We start from the raw sequence: 14,506 nt of genomic DNA, 5'->3' as shown, positions 1-14,506 counted from the left end.
GGCATTATGAAGCGTAGTTAGTGTTTGCTAATCTCGGCTGAGTTTTCTTTGCTGCTCAGCAAGCCTGTCCTGAATTATGCCAGATTCCCCAGAACTTTTTCTGCTAAAGTTCAGTTTTGTACCTATAACTCTGCTGACTTGACCTGACTAGCTATAGGCCACCCAACTAGCACTCAGTAACATCTCTTGTATTTGAAAACATGTCCGTCTTTGCTGGTCTTTCCTTAGTAGGGGTATGTGTCCTCCTCTTGCCCAGATCTTTCTCTTCCACTTGTGCCTACACCCCCTACCTCCTATGGCTCTCTCTTTCCACTGGCCTTTTAAGACACCAGATCCTGAGATCCTCCACCTTTCATATCACTGAAGGATGTTCCAGCTCCTTCCCTGTGCTGTTAGCCTTGTCCATATACACCTACATCTACCCCCTCTTTAAGTCTTTGTAATTTTTTTTTCTTTTTTTTGTCTTTCTGTTTTTTTAGGGCCGCACCCGAGGCATATGGAGGTTCCCAGACTAGGGGTCCAATCGGATCTGCAGCCACCGGCCTACACCATAGCCACAGCAACGCGGGATCCGAGCCTCGTCTGCAACCTACACCACAGCTCAAGGCAATGCCTGATCCTTAACCCACTGAGCAAGGCCAGGGATCAAACCCACATCCTTATGGGTGTTAGTCGGGTTTGTTAACGGCTGAGCCATAACAGGAGCTCCTAACCTGTTTTGTGTTGAGGGGCTTCTTTCCCTTCATTGGAATTCTGGTGATATACAGCCCTTAGATATGAGTGGTGTCCAGAGTTTTGCCTTTAGAGTCTTTGGATTCATTCTCTCAGAGCCTCAACTCTCTATGTGCACAGTCTTTTGTCTGTACCACTAGCCTTCACCCTTACTGGGCTCACCTGCCTTTCAAATTCTATTCTTAAAATCTCCATTTTCACTTCTTTCCCTCCCAAGTTCCATCATTCTTTTCCAGGCACCCCTATGCTGACGAGGGCAAAGCTGGTAAGGTCCATGAGTTAAGTCAAATGGGAGTACGTCGCTAGGGATTGGGGGACCAGATGACTTGGCAGACACAGTCAGGCATTTAAAAAACACTGTGCGGAGTTCCCGTCGTGGCGCAGTGGTTAACGAGTCCGACTAGGAACCATGAGGTTGCGGGTTCGGTCCCTGCCCTTGCTCAGTGGGTTAACGATCCGGCGTTGCCGTGAGCTGTGGTGTAGGTTGCAGACGCGGCTCGGATCCCGAGTTGCTGTGGCTCTGGCATAGGCCGGTGGCTACAGCTCCGATTCAACCCCTAGCCTGGGAACCTCCATATGCCGCGGGAGCGGCCCAAGAAATAGCAACAACAACAACAAAAGACAAAAAAAATAAAAAATAAAAAATAAAAAACACTGTGCAAGACAAGCAAAAATTTTTTAGTAGTCTGCCTCTGGTCCCTGAGCTGGCCAATTTGTAACTTAAATAAGCGCTGCCCAAAGTGATGAGTGGTACCCAAGCCATGTCAGTTCCTCCCCAGAAGGTCTTGCCTATTCATCCTGTCTGTCCTCTCAAGTCTTTCTGCTCTTTCAGAAAATAGGCCCTGTTATGTTTTCCCTAAACTTAAGCTGGGATGGTTTTTTTGTTTTGTTTTGTTTTTTGGTTTTGTTTGTTTGTTTAACAACAACAAACAAATCTACATTAAAGTCATACCCCTGAATTAAAAGCATTGGCTGAAGTCATTTTAGTAAGGTTTTTTTTTTTTTTTTTTTGTCTGTTTTTGTCTGTTTAGGAGGTTCCCAGTCCAGGGGTTGAATCAGAACTGTAGCCACAGCCACACCACAGCCACAGCAACACCTGATCTGAACCATATCTTCGACCTACAGCACAGCTCATGGCAACACTGGATCCTCAATCCACTGAGTGAGGCCGGGGATCCAACATGCATCCTCATGGATGCTAGTCAGGCTCATTTTCCTTTGAACCAAGACGGGAACTCCCATTTTACTAAGTTTTTATTAAGCAGATCTAATAATGGTCATTACAACGAGGGCATATTATACCAATACGTGTAATGACTATATATTTTCATCAAAATCAACTCTGGAAAAGCAATAAAATTGCACATTAGTCAAGCAGAGTTTATTAAACTTAATTTATGATCAGTTATGTTAAATGGAATTTAGCATAGTATTATATGAGTATTATATAATTATAAAAGTGCCACTCCAGAATCTTAATCCATAAGAATAGGAGAAATGATCAATTATAAGTTCTAATGCTGAAGTTTTGACTGCAATTCAAGAGCCATTTTTGAACAACAATAAAAAAATAGTTTTAATTGTGTGGGGGTTTTTTTGGCTGAGCCCACGGCATGTGGAAGTTCCTCCGGGATTGAACTTGTGCCACAGCAGTGGCAATGCTGAATCCTTAGGCCACCAGGGAACTCCATAACTCTGTTAATCAGGCAGAGATGAATAAATATAGCAAGACATAAAGTTTCAACTTTCTAAGGCTAATGTCACATGGTAACATGTTTTGTAAACAGCAATTACTGTAGTGCCACAGAAATTGGACAACTAAATTGGACAACTAATTCAAAAGTTTCACCACCACCTCAAAAAATTAATTGCACTATTTGTTTTCTTCTCTTATAAAGAAAAAAAGTTGGCCATTACAATTAAGATGAAAGGGGGATTTCCTGTTGTGGCTCAGTGGGTTACAAATCCAACTAGTATCCATGAGGTTTCGGGTTCAATCCCTGGCCTCGCTTAGTGGGTTAAGGATCTGGTGTTGCCATGGCCTGTGGTATAGGCTGCAGATCCTGTGTTGCTGTGGCTCTGGCGTAGGACTCAGCTACAGCTCCCATTTGACTCCTAGCCTGGGAACTTCCACATGCCATGGGTGCAGCCCTAAGAAGAAGAAAAAAAAAAGATGAAGGTCAATTATTTATCAGCTTTAAGTTTCAAGAAGGGCAGGGAAAATATGACACAAAAACCACATTTAATTCAGCTGAACAAATATTTGAGCTTCTACTACATATATGCACCTGTTCAGTGCTGGGTGCTCAGAGCACAGTGGTGAATAAGGCAGGCATGTGCTTTTCCTTGATGGAAGTTACCGTCTAGTAGATCAGATGAGTGAAAAAACAATCCTTGGAGTTTCCGTCGTGAAGCAGCGGAAACAAATCCAACTAGAAACCATGAGGTTGCGGGTTGGACCCCTGGCCTCGCTCAGTGGGTTAAGGATCCAGCATTGGTGTGAGCTGTGGTGTAGGTAGCAGATGCAGCTCAGATCTGGCGTTGCTATGGCTCTGGCGTAGGCTGGCGGCTATAGCTCTGATTAGACCCCTAGTCTGGGAACCTCCAAATGCCACAGTTGTGGCCCTAGAAAACGACAAAAGACAAAAAGAAAAAGAAAAAAACAATCCTGAGAGAGATCCTGAGGGTTCCAATAGGGCAGTGCCCTATTGGAACTTCTCCTGGTTAGAAAATGTAAGGCTTTTATATTAATCACCAATCCAGGGCTTGAATTCCCTAAATGACAACCCTGCCCACTACCTGCCTAGACCAGCAGCCGTTACAGATGGAAGTAGTTACTATTCAAAGGCCTGCCTTCCAATTTTTCAGATGCTGTACTTTCTCTGAACTTTAAGAACTGAAAAGATCAAGCAAACAATTCAAAGCCATTTACTTACCTGGTAACAAAACTCAGCATTTTGTCCTTGCATTTATGTATTTTTTTTTTTTTTTAATTTGCCAGGGTGAGGGGTGGCTCCCATAGTGGCTCAGTGGTAAGAAGCCTGACTAGTATCCATGAGGACATGTTCAATCCGTGGCCTGAAAACTTCCGCATACCATGGATGCTGCCAAAAAAATATTTTTTTTAGTTGTGTTTATTTCACCAAGAAAGCTATACATAAACTAATTTTAGAGCTGATAACAAGGTAGATGTTTGATTCTGAGATAACAGTGCAATGGATTTTCAAAACAGATAATTCATTCACAGGTACAAAAAGATAATAAAATCACCCTCCTTCCTTTGATCCCAGCTGTTCAGTTTCTTTAGAGAGCAACAACTCTGTTTCCTTTGTGTTCTTCTGGTCTATGCAGTTACAAACTTATGTGCAATGTATCTTTTTATCCCCTCCCCCCAATAGAAGCAAACTGTGTGTATTCTTGTGCACTCTTCCCATTTGGCCTTAACATTACATCAGAGATCTTCCCATGTAGGTATGCAGTCATCTCATTCTCTTTAACTGCTGCAAAGTGTTCAGTTATAGGAAAGGTGCCATACTATTTAACCAGTCTCTAATTAATGAACATTTAGGTTGTTTCCAATCTTTAGCCAGTAGAAAAATGCTGCAGTGGGGGTTCCTGTAGTGGCTCAGTGGTAACAAACCCAATTAGTATCCATGAGAATGTGGATTTCATCCCTGGACTCCCTCAGTGGGTTAAGGATCCAACGTTGCTGGGGCTGTGGTATAGGTCTGCAGCGGCAGCTCTGATTGGACCCCTAGCCTGGGAACTTCCATATGCCGCAGGTACAACCCTAAAAAAAAAAAGAAGGAAAAATGCTACAATGAATACCCTCATACATAAATTATTTGGCATGTGTACAGTGGGTAGGCTAAGGACCTAGAAGTGCAATTGCTGGATCAATAGGTTATGAACATTTATTAAGTTGATAGATATTATCAAATCGCTTTCCAAGGAGGTTTATTGATTTCCACACTCACCAGCAGTGACTGAAAGTGCTATTTCTTCACATCCTGATTGATACACTGTGCTATCAAGTTTTTGCATCTTTGCCAATCTGATTACAAAATGTTATCTTCCTGTAATAGTAATTGTCTCCTAACTTGTCTCCCCAGCTCCAATTTCTAAACCATCCTGCATGCAGCTACCGAATTAGTTTTCTTCAAGCATGTCACACCTGCTCGAAAACCTTCTGAGGCTCCCACAGCCGGCTGGACTCCCTGGCCTGGAAGGCAAATCCCCCCACCATCTGCTTTCAGCCTACTGTTCCTACATGATGTCTTACTGTTTCATCACACACACTTCATGCTCCAACTAGTCTGAACTAATACCCATTAATCAAACACACTGTATCAGTGAGGGACCTGGCAGGAAACAGATGGCACACTCAAAATGGATGATCTGAAAAAAACTGAACACGGGAGGTCTTTACAAAAGTGTGGGCAGAGTTTAAGTAAAGCAGTAAGAGATAGTGCAGTATCTGTTATTACTCCTAGCGCTGAAGAGACAAAACTGTTACCAGAGGAGTTCTCTAGTGGCTCACTGAGTTAAGGATCCAGTGCTGTCATTGCTACTGCTCTGGTTATTTTCATGGTGTGGGTTCAATCCCTGGCTCAGGAATTTTTACATGCTGCAGGTAGAGCCAAAAAAAAAAAAAAAAAATCCTGTTACCTGAACCCAGAAAGAGAGAGCTCTAGGAGTTCCTATCGTAGCTCAGGGGTGATGAGCCCGACTGTTATCCATGAGGGCGTGGGTTCGGTCCCTCGCTCAGTGGGTAAAGCATACGGTGTTACCATGAGCTGTGGCCTAGGCTGGCAGCTGCAGCTCCAATTTGACCCCTAGCCTGGGAACTTCCATATGCCTCAGGTGTGGGCTTAAAAAAAAAAAAAAGAGAGAGAGAGAGAGAACGCTACCTGATAGGAGCTGTGGCCTTCAATAGAGAGATGCAGCCAATTCACTGTGACCTGGCAGCAGGAGAGCCACAGGAATGTAAAAACTCTCTTCAATGGTGCCTTCCATTGGCAACACCAGATCCTTTAACCCGCTGTGCTGGGCCAGGGATCAAACCTTCATCCTGGGGCTGCAGAGACGCTGTCGATCCCATTGCACCACAGTGATAACTCCAACATTAGGGACAATTTTTTTTTTTTTTTTTGCTTTTTAGGGCTGCACTTGTGCCATATGGAGGTTCCCAGGCTAGGCGTCGAATCAGAGCTTTAGCTGCCAGCCTAAAGCACAGCAACACAGGATTCGAGCCACGTCTGCGACCTGCACCACAGCACACAGCAATGCCAGATCCTTAACCCACTGACTGAGGCCAGAGATTGAACCTGAAACCTCATGGTTCCTAGTCAGATTTGTTTCAGCTGTGCCATGATGGGTACTCCCACATTAGGGGTAATTTTTGAGGAAAAGAAAAAGATTTGAAGAATGTGAGAATTGTAAGCCAATTCAGTCCACCCTTCATGTGATAGCAGAACTTTAAAAGGCATGGCAGCATGAATTGGAAATCTATTCTTTCTCCCTTTTTTTCTTTTTCTTTCTTTCTTTCTTTCTTTCTTTCTTTCTTTCTTTCTTTCTTTCTTTCTTTCTTTCCTTTCCTTCTTTCCTTCTTTCCTTCCTTCCTCTTTCTTTCTTTCTTTTTCTCTCTTTCTCTCTCTCTCTCTTTCTTTCTTTCTTTCTGTCTGTCTGTCTGTCTTCTTTCTGGACACCACACAGCATATGGAAGTTCCCAGGCTAGGGGTTGAATCAGAGATGCAACTGCCAGCCTATACCACAGCCACAGCAACACCAGATCTGAGCCACCACAGCTCATGGCAATGTCAGATACTTAACCCACTGAGTGAGGCCAGGGATGGAACCCACATCCTCATGGATACTAGTTGGGTTGTTACCACTAAGCCACAACGGGAACTCTTATACATGTTCTTTTTTTTTTTTTTTTTTGGTCTTTTTGCCATTTCTTGGGCTGCTCCTGTGGCATATGGAGGTTCCCGGGCTAGGGGTCGAATCGGAGCTGTAGCTGCCAGCCTACGCCAGAGCCACAGCAACGCAGGATCCGAGCCGCGTCTGCGACCTACACCACAGCAACGCCGGAACCTTGACCCACTGAGCAAGGGCAGGGATCGAACCCGCAACCTCATGGTTCCTAGTCGGATTCGTTAACCACTGCGCCACGATGGGAACTCCTACACATGTTCTTTATATCAAAAATTATATTTAAGGAGTTCCCTTCGTAGTGCAGTGGAAAAGAACCCGACTAGTTATCCATGAGAATGCAGGTTCAGTCCCTAGCCTTGCTCAGTGAGTTAAGGATCTGGTGTTGCCATGAGCTGTGGTGTAGGTCACAGATGTGGCTTGGATCCTGTGTTGCTGTGGTTGTTGTGTAGGCCAGCACCTGTAGCTCTGATTCTACCTCTAGCCTGGGAACTTCCATATGCCATGGGTGCGGCACTAAAAAGCAAAAAAAAAAAAAAAAAAAAAAAAAAAAAAAATTTTTTTTTGATTCAATGATTCTTATCAAAATTCCAATGGTATATGTCACAGAAATAGAACAAATAATTCTAAAATTTGTATGGAACCACAAAAGATCCTGAGTAGCCAAAGAACAAAGCTGGAGGTGTCATACTCCCTGATTTTAACCTATACTACAAAGCTACAGTGACTAAAATAGAATGGTACTGGCACAAACAGACACAGAGATCAATGGAACAGAACTGAGAGCCCAGAAAAACCCAGACTTATATGGAAATTAATTTATGACAAAGGAACAAAAAGCACAGTGGAGAAAGGATGGTGTCTTCAATAAATGGCATGGGGAAAACTGGATGACCACACACAAAAAAAATGAAAACAGATCCCTATCTCCCACCATACACACAATTTAACTCAAAATTGAATGGAAGACCCGAAACCATAAAATTCTTAGAAGAAAACCTAGGCAGTAAGCTCATTGACATCAGTCTTTGTGATATTTTTGTGGATCTGATTCCAAAGGCAAGGGAAACAAAAGCGAAAATAAACATATAGACTTTAACAACTAAAAAGCTTCTGCACTGCAAAGGAAACCATCATCAAAACAAAAAGGCAACCTACTGAATGGGAGAAGATATTTGTGAATCATACATTTCATAAAGGGTTAATATCAAAAATATATAATAACATATACATCTCAACAACAACAACAAAAACACCAAACAATACAATTAAAAATGGGCAGAGGATCTGGATAGACATTTTCCCACAGAAGACAAGCAGCTGGCCACCAGGCACATGAAAAGATGTTTGATATTACTAATCACTAGGAAAATGCAATTCAAAACCACAATGAAATATCACCTCACATCTGTTAGAATGGCTCTTATTGAAAAGACGAGACCTGACAATGTTGGAGAAGATGTGGAGAAAAGGGAACCCTCATGCACTGTTGGTGGGATGATAAATTGGTGCAGCCATTATGACAAATGGTATGGAGATTCTTCAGAAAATTAAGAATACAACCAGCATATGACCCAGCTGTTCTATTTCTGGTTAAATATCTGAAGAACACGAAACCACTAATTCAAAAAGATATTGCACCCCTATGTTCACTGCAGCTTTATTTACAATAGCCAAGATGTGGAAACAACATTAACTGTTGAACGGGTAAAGAAAGATGTGGTATAGGAGTTAGAGGTTAATGAATCTGACTAGCATCCATGATGACGCAGGTTCAATCCCTGGCCTCGCTCAGTGGGTTAAGGTTCCAGCCTTGCCGTGAGCTGTGGTGCAGGTCGCAGATGCGGCTAGGATCTAGCATTCCTGTGGCTGTGGCATCGGCTGGCAGCTATAGCTCTGATTCGACCCCTAGCCTGGGAATCTCCATATGCCGAGAGTGCGGCCCTAAAAAAAAAAACAAAAACAAACAAGAAGATGTGGTATATAAACACACAATGGAATACTGCTCAACCATAACAAGAATGAAATCCTGCCATTTGTGGCAAGTGTGAACCTTGAAAGTATTATGCCAAAGGAAATAAGTCAAAGACAAATACTACATTATTTGACTCATATGTAGAATCTAAAAAAACCCACAAATGAACAAACAAACTCATAGATACAGAGGTCAGATTAGTGGTTAACGGAGAGGAAGGAGGTTGGGTGTTGGTGAAACAGGAGAAGGGGGTCAACTGTCTGGTGATGGATGGTAACTAGACCAGTGGTGTAAACAGACCGCTTTGTAGTGACCACTTTGTAGTGTATGCAAGTGTCAAATTAAAATGCCGTACACTTGAAACTGTCACAAAAATTATATTTAAAGATTGAAAATTATATTTAAAGATTAAAAATTAATGAATCATAGCTGTGTATATTAATATTAATGAAATTCAAAATAAAATTTTATGCTGATTGATTAAATTGTTCATTTATGATGTGTGGGCTTTTCTGTATGTACAAAAGATTTAAAAGTGATATTCAGGTGAGAAAGGCAAGAGTAGAAAGAACACTTATCGGGGAAGTTCCCTTGTGGAGCAGTGGGTTAAGGATCTGGCCTTACTGCAGCTGTGGTGCAGGTGGTTAGCAGCAGCACAGGTTCAGTCCCCGGCATGGGAACTTCCACATGCTGTGGGTGTGGTGAAAAAAAACCCGAAAGAAGATACTTAACTGGAGTTCCCTGGTGGCTCAGCAGGTTAAGGATCTGGCATTGCCACTACTGTGGCTCTAGTTAATGTTATGGAGTGGGTTGGATCATCGGCACAGGAGCTTCTGCATGTCACAGGGGTGGCTGGGGGAAAAAAAAAGAATACTTATCATATGATTTTATTTATGGCAAGTTCAAAATCATGCAAAACTAAAGAGTATCTTGTTAAAGCACACACTCATAGGTACCAAAGAAGATCAAAGGATGGGTAATTACCAAACTCACGTTACCTCTGGGAGTACAGAGAGAGGGGCACCCAGGTTGCTTCGTGGTGCTGGTCATCTTCTATTTTTTATGCTGGAGGAGGGAATATGGATATTTATTTGAACATTATTCTTTTTCTTTAAACTCACATTAATTTTAATTAGTCGAAGACTGTGTAATTGGTTCCTTAACAAGGCTACTTTCCAGATGCTTATACTCTCCTTTGAAACACATAAAAACGAGCTCCTTTAGTTATGGTTTCCACTTCTCTCTTCCTGCTTTAGTTTAACGTCAGCAGACAATTAAATTTATCTCAAATTAAATCAGATTAGCGCCTGTGGGAGAAGCACTTCACTTCTCTGTTCTCTCGAGATGTTTACATTTTGGGTGTAAAGCTCGGGGACATTATACCTGCCAGCCAGTTTCAGGTTGACCTTCTGGGTTAGCTGGCTGACATAGAGGAAGGCTCAAAGGGATCTTGTCTTGCTATTTAATTCTTTCTGATTGCCGTGAGCTGTGGTGTAGGCCGGCAGCTACAGCTCTGATTCAAGCACTAGCCTGGGAACTTTCATGTGTTGCTGGTGCGGCCCTAAAAAGACCAAAAAAAAAAAAATCTTTCTGAAATATTCTTTCATTAACAGTCCTTATGGTCTTGCTTTTTTGTTCTTATCAAACCAGAGTTTGTGTTCATCATGGAATTTTCAAATTTAAACTGGTTCTAATGGCGCTGCATGGCCCTCAATTCTGAGGAGTGACCAGGACTAAACCTGAAAGAGGAGGGCAAAGATTCATGAGAAAAGGTTTTTGTTGCCGTTCAGTTCCTTCCTTTATTTATTTAATGAGAATTATTCTGTTTTTTTTTTTTTTTTTCTTTTTCTGTTTAGGGTCACATCTGAGGCATTTGGAAGTTCCCAGGCTAAAAGTCCAATCTGAGCTGCAGCTACCAGCCTACAGCACAGCCACAGCAATGCTGGACTGGAGCTGCATCTGCGATCTCTGCTTCAGCTTATGGCAACACCGGATCCTTAACCCACTGAGCAAGGCCAAGGATCCGACTCACATCCTCATGGATATTAGTCAGGTTCTTAACCGGCTAAGCCACAACAGAAACTCCCTAATGAACATTATTCTTTATGCTCTTTATGTGTGATATATTTAACAAGAAGAAAGAGAAAAAAGGAAGGAAGAATGAAAAAGAGTATAGGGCAAAAAAAAGTCAGGATGACAAAAGAGAGAAGTTAAGAAAACGAAATTCAGTTAATTTTTCAAATAGCCGAACTGTGCCTCATTCTTCCTTAGGCAGGGGCTCTAAAGAGATGATCTCTTGGGTTCCATTATTTTTAAAAAGATTGTGTAATTATTTTCATTCCATTATTATAACAACATGAAAGGAAATTCTAAGGAAGAAAAACTAATCACTCCTATTTTAATTAATCTATTCTATTATCTTTATAATAGATTTATAGCATGTAGACTTACATCATTAATCCCGTAGGGGAGGCAGCCAGCTTTCCCCCATCTTCTACCAGAGATGCATCACACCTCTGTCTGCAGTCTACTTTTCTTGGCTCCTTCCTCATCACATCCTGCCTTGCTTCCTCCTGGAAAGGTTTGGCCAGGGACATTTCTGGTGAGTTCCTTTGAGATTCATTCTAGCCTCAGAGGTGAGGTCGCCTTTTTCCGTCCACTGCAGTCATTCTAGTTCTGGCCACCAGGGGGCACCCACAGACTTGCAGCGGGCTCAACCTTGCCCCTCCTCAGCGTATTCACCTCGGGGTCATTTGAGGAGAGAGAGGTCCTTGACTAATTGGTTTATCCCTGTTGAGCTATTTTTAAATTTGTTTCTGTTTTCTACATCAAGTCTTTCCTCTCCTTCCCTCTGATGATTTCATAGGCACACGTGTTCCTGAGAGGGTTTTACAGACATTCACAGTTCCTTTTCTCAGGGGATATTTGTCTTCAGAGTTTGTGTATAGGAGATCTGGTCTGGTCATACTTCTGTTGGTCTGAATGTCCTCTCTTGGTTGGGGGGGAGAACTTCAGAAACTGCAGCAAGAGTTCCCCACGTGGTGCAGCGGGATCTGTTGCGTCTCTGGAATGCTGGGGGGCAAGTTCGATTTCTGGCCAGCGCAGTGGGTTAAGCATCCAGCATTGCCGCAGCTGCGGAGAAAGTCTCAACTGCGGCTTGGATCTGATCTCTGGCTCCGTGTGCTTTGAGGTGGCAAGAAAGAAAGGAAGGGAGAAAGGGAGAAAGGGAGGAAGGGAGGAAGGAAGGAAGGAAGGGCAGCACATTTCATTCAATGTCTCTAATGATGAAGAGCTGAAATCCTTTGAGGGTCCAAATCTACTAAAATGCTGAATTGTGGCTGTTAGAAGAGCAGTCATCCTGGGTAATACTGTTTTTGACTCAAAATGTGGTCTGACAATAAAATAACAAGACTGATCTCCCCATATGGCTTGGCACCTGGCCTTGGCGATCACTCCCAAATGGAAGTTCAAACTTGGGCCCCAGCAATGGAATCAATGTTTTGTTTTCTGAGGTGACTATACTGGAGGGGAAAAAAAAAAAATCACATCTCCCTGCTTTGTTCTCACCCCTCCTCCATGCGTGGAGAAATGCTCCTTTGATTTGACTGAGTGATTTGGAGATCTTCAAGAGGAGTGTGGAGGTGGTGAATCTAGTAGGACTAATGCACAAGGAGAAAAAAGAGATTCCAGGTTGGAGATCTGACCCTCTTACTGCCTTGAGCTCCTTGGCCTCTTATTCTAATCATGAAGACTTCCTTAGTGTTCAGCTGACATGAATTTGAGGACAAGACTGGTTTGTTACAAAACTCCTTGTGCTTAGGCACAGGCTGTTCTGAAAAGTGGAGTTGCTGCCTCATTGGGAATGTGCATTCTAAATTTCAATAGAGATAAATTACTCTCCCAAATGGTTGTAAAAACTTACCGTCTAAAGAAAATAGAGAGTTCCCGTCGTGGCTGAGTGGAAGCGAATCTGACTAGCATCCGTGAACACGCAGGTTCAATCCCTGGCCTCACTCAGTAGGTTAAATTTCCTGCGTTGCCGTGAGCTTCGGTGTAGGTCCCAGACGAGGCTTGGATCTGGCGTTGCTGTGGCTGTGGTGTAGGCCAGCAGCTGCAGCTCCAATTCGACCCCTAGCCTGGGAACCTCCATATGCCTTGGATGCGGCCCTAAAAAGACAAAAAAATAAAAAAATAAAAATAAAATGAACAAAAAAATCCAATTGAAAAGTGGGCAAAAGTGCTGAACAGACCAAAGAAGGTATACAGATGGCACATAAGCATATGAAAAGATGCTCTGCATCATGCATCATTAGGGAAATGCAAATTAAAACAAGTGAGACACCACTACATACATATTAAAATGGCTAAAATCCAGAATACTGACAACACCAAATGCTGACGAGTGTGTGGAGCCACAGGAACTCTCATTCACTGCTGGTGGGAATGCAAAAAAAATTTAAAAAATAAATAAAAGTACAGCCACTTTGGAAGATAATTTGGCAGTTTTTAACAAAGCTAAACATAGCATCACCATACGACCCAGCAATTGCACTCCAAGCTGTTTACCCAAATGAATTGAAAACTTTCTGTCCACAAAAAAACCTGCGTGGTAGAGTTTTGGTAGCCACGTTTTTTATAACTGCCAAAAATTGGAAGCAATCAAGATGCCCTTTAATAGGTGAACTGATAAACACAACATGGTACATTCACATTAATGGAATATTATTCAGCGATAAGTAGAAATGAACTATTAAAGCCACGAAAAGACGCGGGGGAACAGTGCATATGGCTAAGGAAAGAAACCAGCCTGAAAAGTCTCCATACTGTGTGATTCCAACTCTAAGACATGGAAAAGGCAAAACTATAGAGACAGTGGTTGCTGGGGACTGGGCATCAGGGGGAGGAGGAAGGAACAGGCAGAACACAGAGATTATCAGGTCAGTGAAAATATTCTGTATGATGTTATATGATATGATGGTGGAAAAATGAGGTGATGCTTTTGGCAAAACCCATAGAACTGTGCAACACAAAGGGTTAACCCTAATGTAAGCTATGGGTTTTATTAATAATGTATCAAAATTGGAGGTCCCATCAGAGCTCAGTGGGTTAAGAACCCGACTAGTGTCCATGAGGATGCGGGTTTGATCCCTGGCCTTGCTCAGTGGGTTAAGGATCTGGTGTTGCTGTGAGCTACAGTGTAGGTCACAGACCTCAGCTCGGATCTGGTGTGGCTGTGGTGTAGGCTGGCAGCTGCAGCTCTGATTCCACCCCTAGCCTGGAAACCTCCATATGCTGCAAGTGCAGCCCTAAAAAGACAAAAAAAAAAAAAAAAAAAGAACATACATCTCCACATCTGCTTGTCTTTGTGCACAGTTTGGTGACAGAATTTTGACAGATGTTCAATCTGATGGGTTGAGTTTGGCCTTTATTATTATTTTAATTTATCTTAATTCTGCTTACATTGTCATGTTTTCCAGATCCTTGGTTTTTTTTTTTTTATTATTTTTTTTTTATTTTTTTTTAGGGCTGCATCTTTGGCATAAGGAGCTTCCCAGGCTAGGGGTCGTTTTTGAACTGGCCGAAGCTACAGCCACAGCAACGAGGGATCCAAGCCACATCTACAACCTACACCACAGCTCACAGCAATGCTGGATCCTTAACCCACTGAGTGAGGTCAGGGATCGAACCTGCCTCTTCATGGATACTAGTCAGATTCATTACCGCTGAGCCACAATGGGAATTCTAGATCCTTGGTCTTTCTTAATTTACATGTTATAAATCTGTTCCTATTTTTTGCCTATTTTTCCAGTTGATTGTTGATGTTTTTATGTAGAATTGTGGGTGTTAAATATTTTTTTGTTTAAT

The sequence above is a fragment of the Sus scrofa genome, chromosome 7 (genome assembly GCF_000003025.6).
Source record: "Sus scrofa isolate TJ Tabasco breed Duroc chromosome 7, Sscrofa11.1, whole genome shotgun sequence".
Lineage (NCBI taxonomy): Eukaryota > Metazoa > Chordata > Mammalia > Artiodactyla > Suidae > Sus > Sus scrofa.
This window is presented reverse-complemented; position numbering follows the sequence as displayed.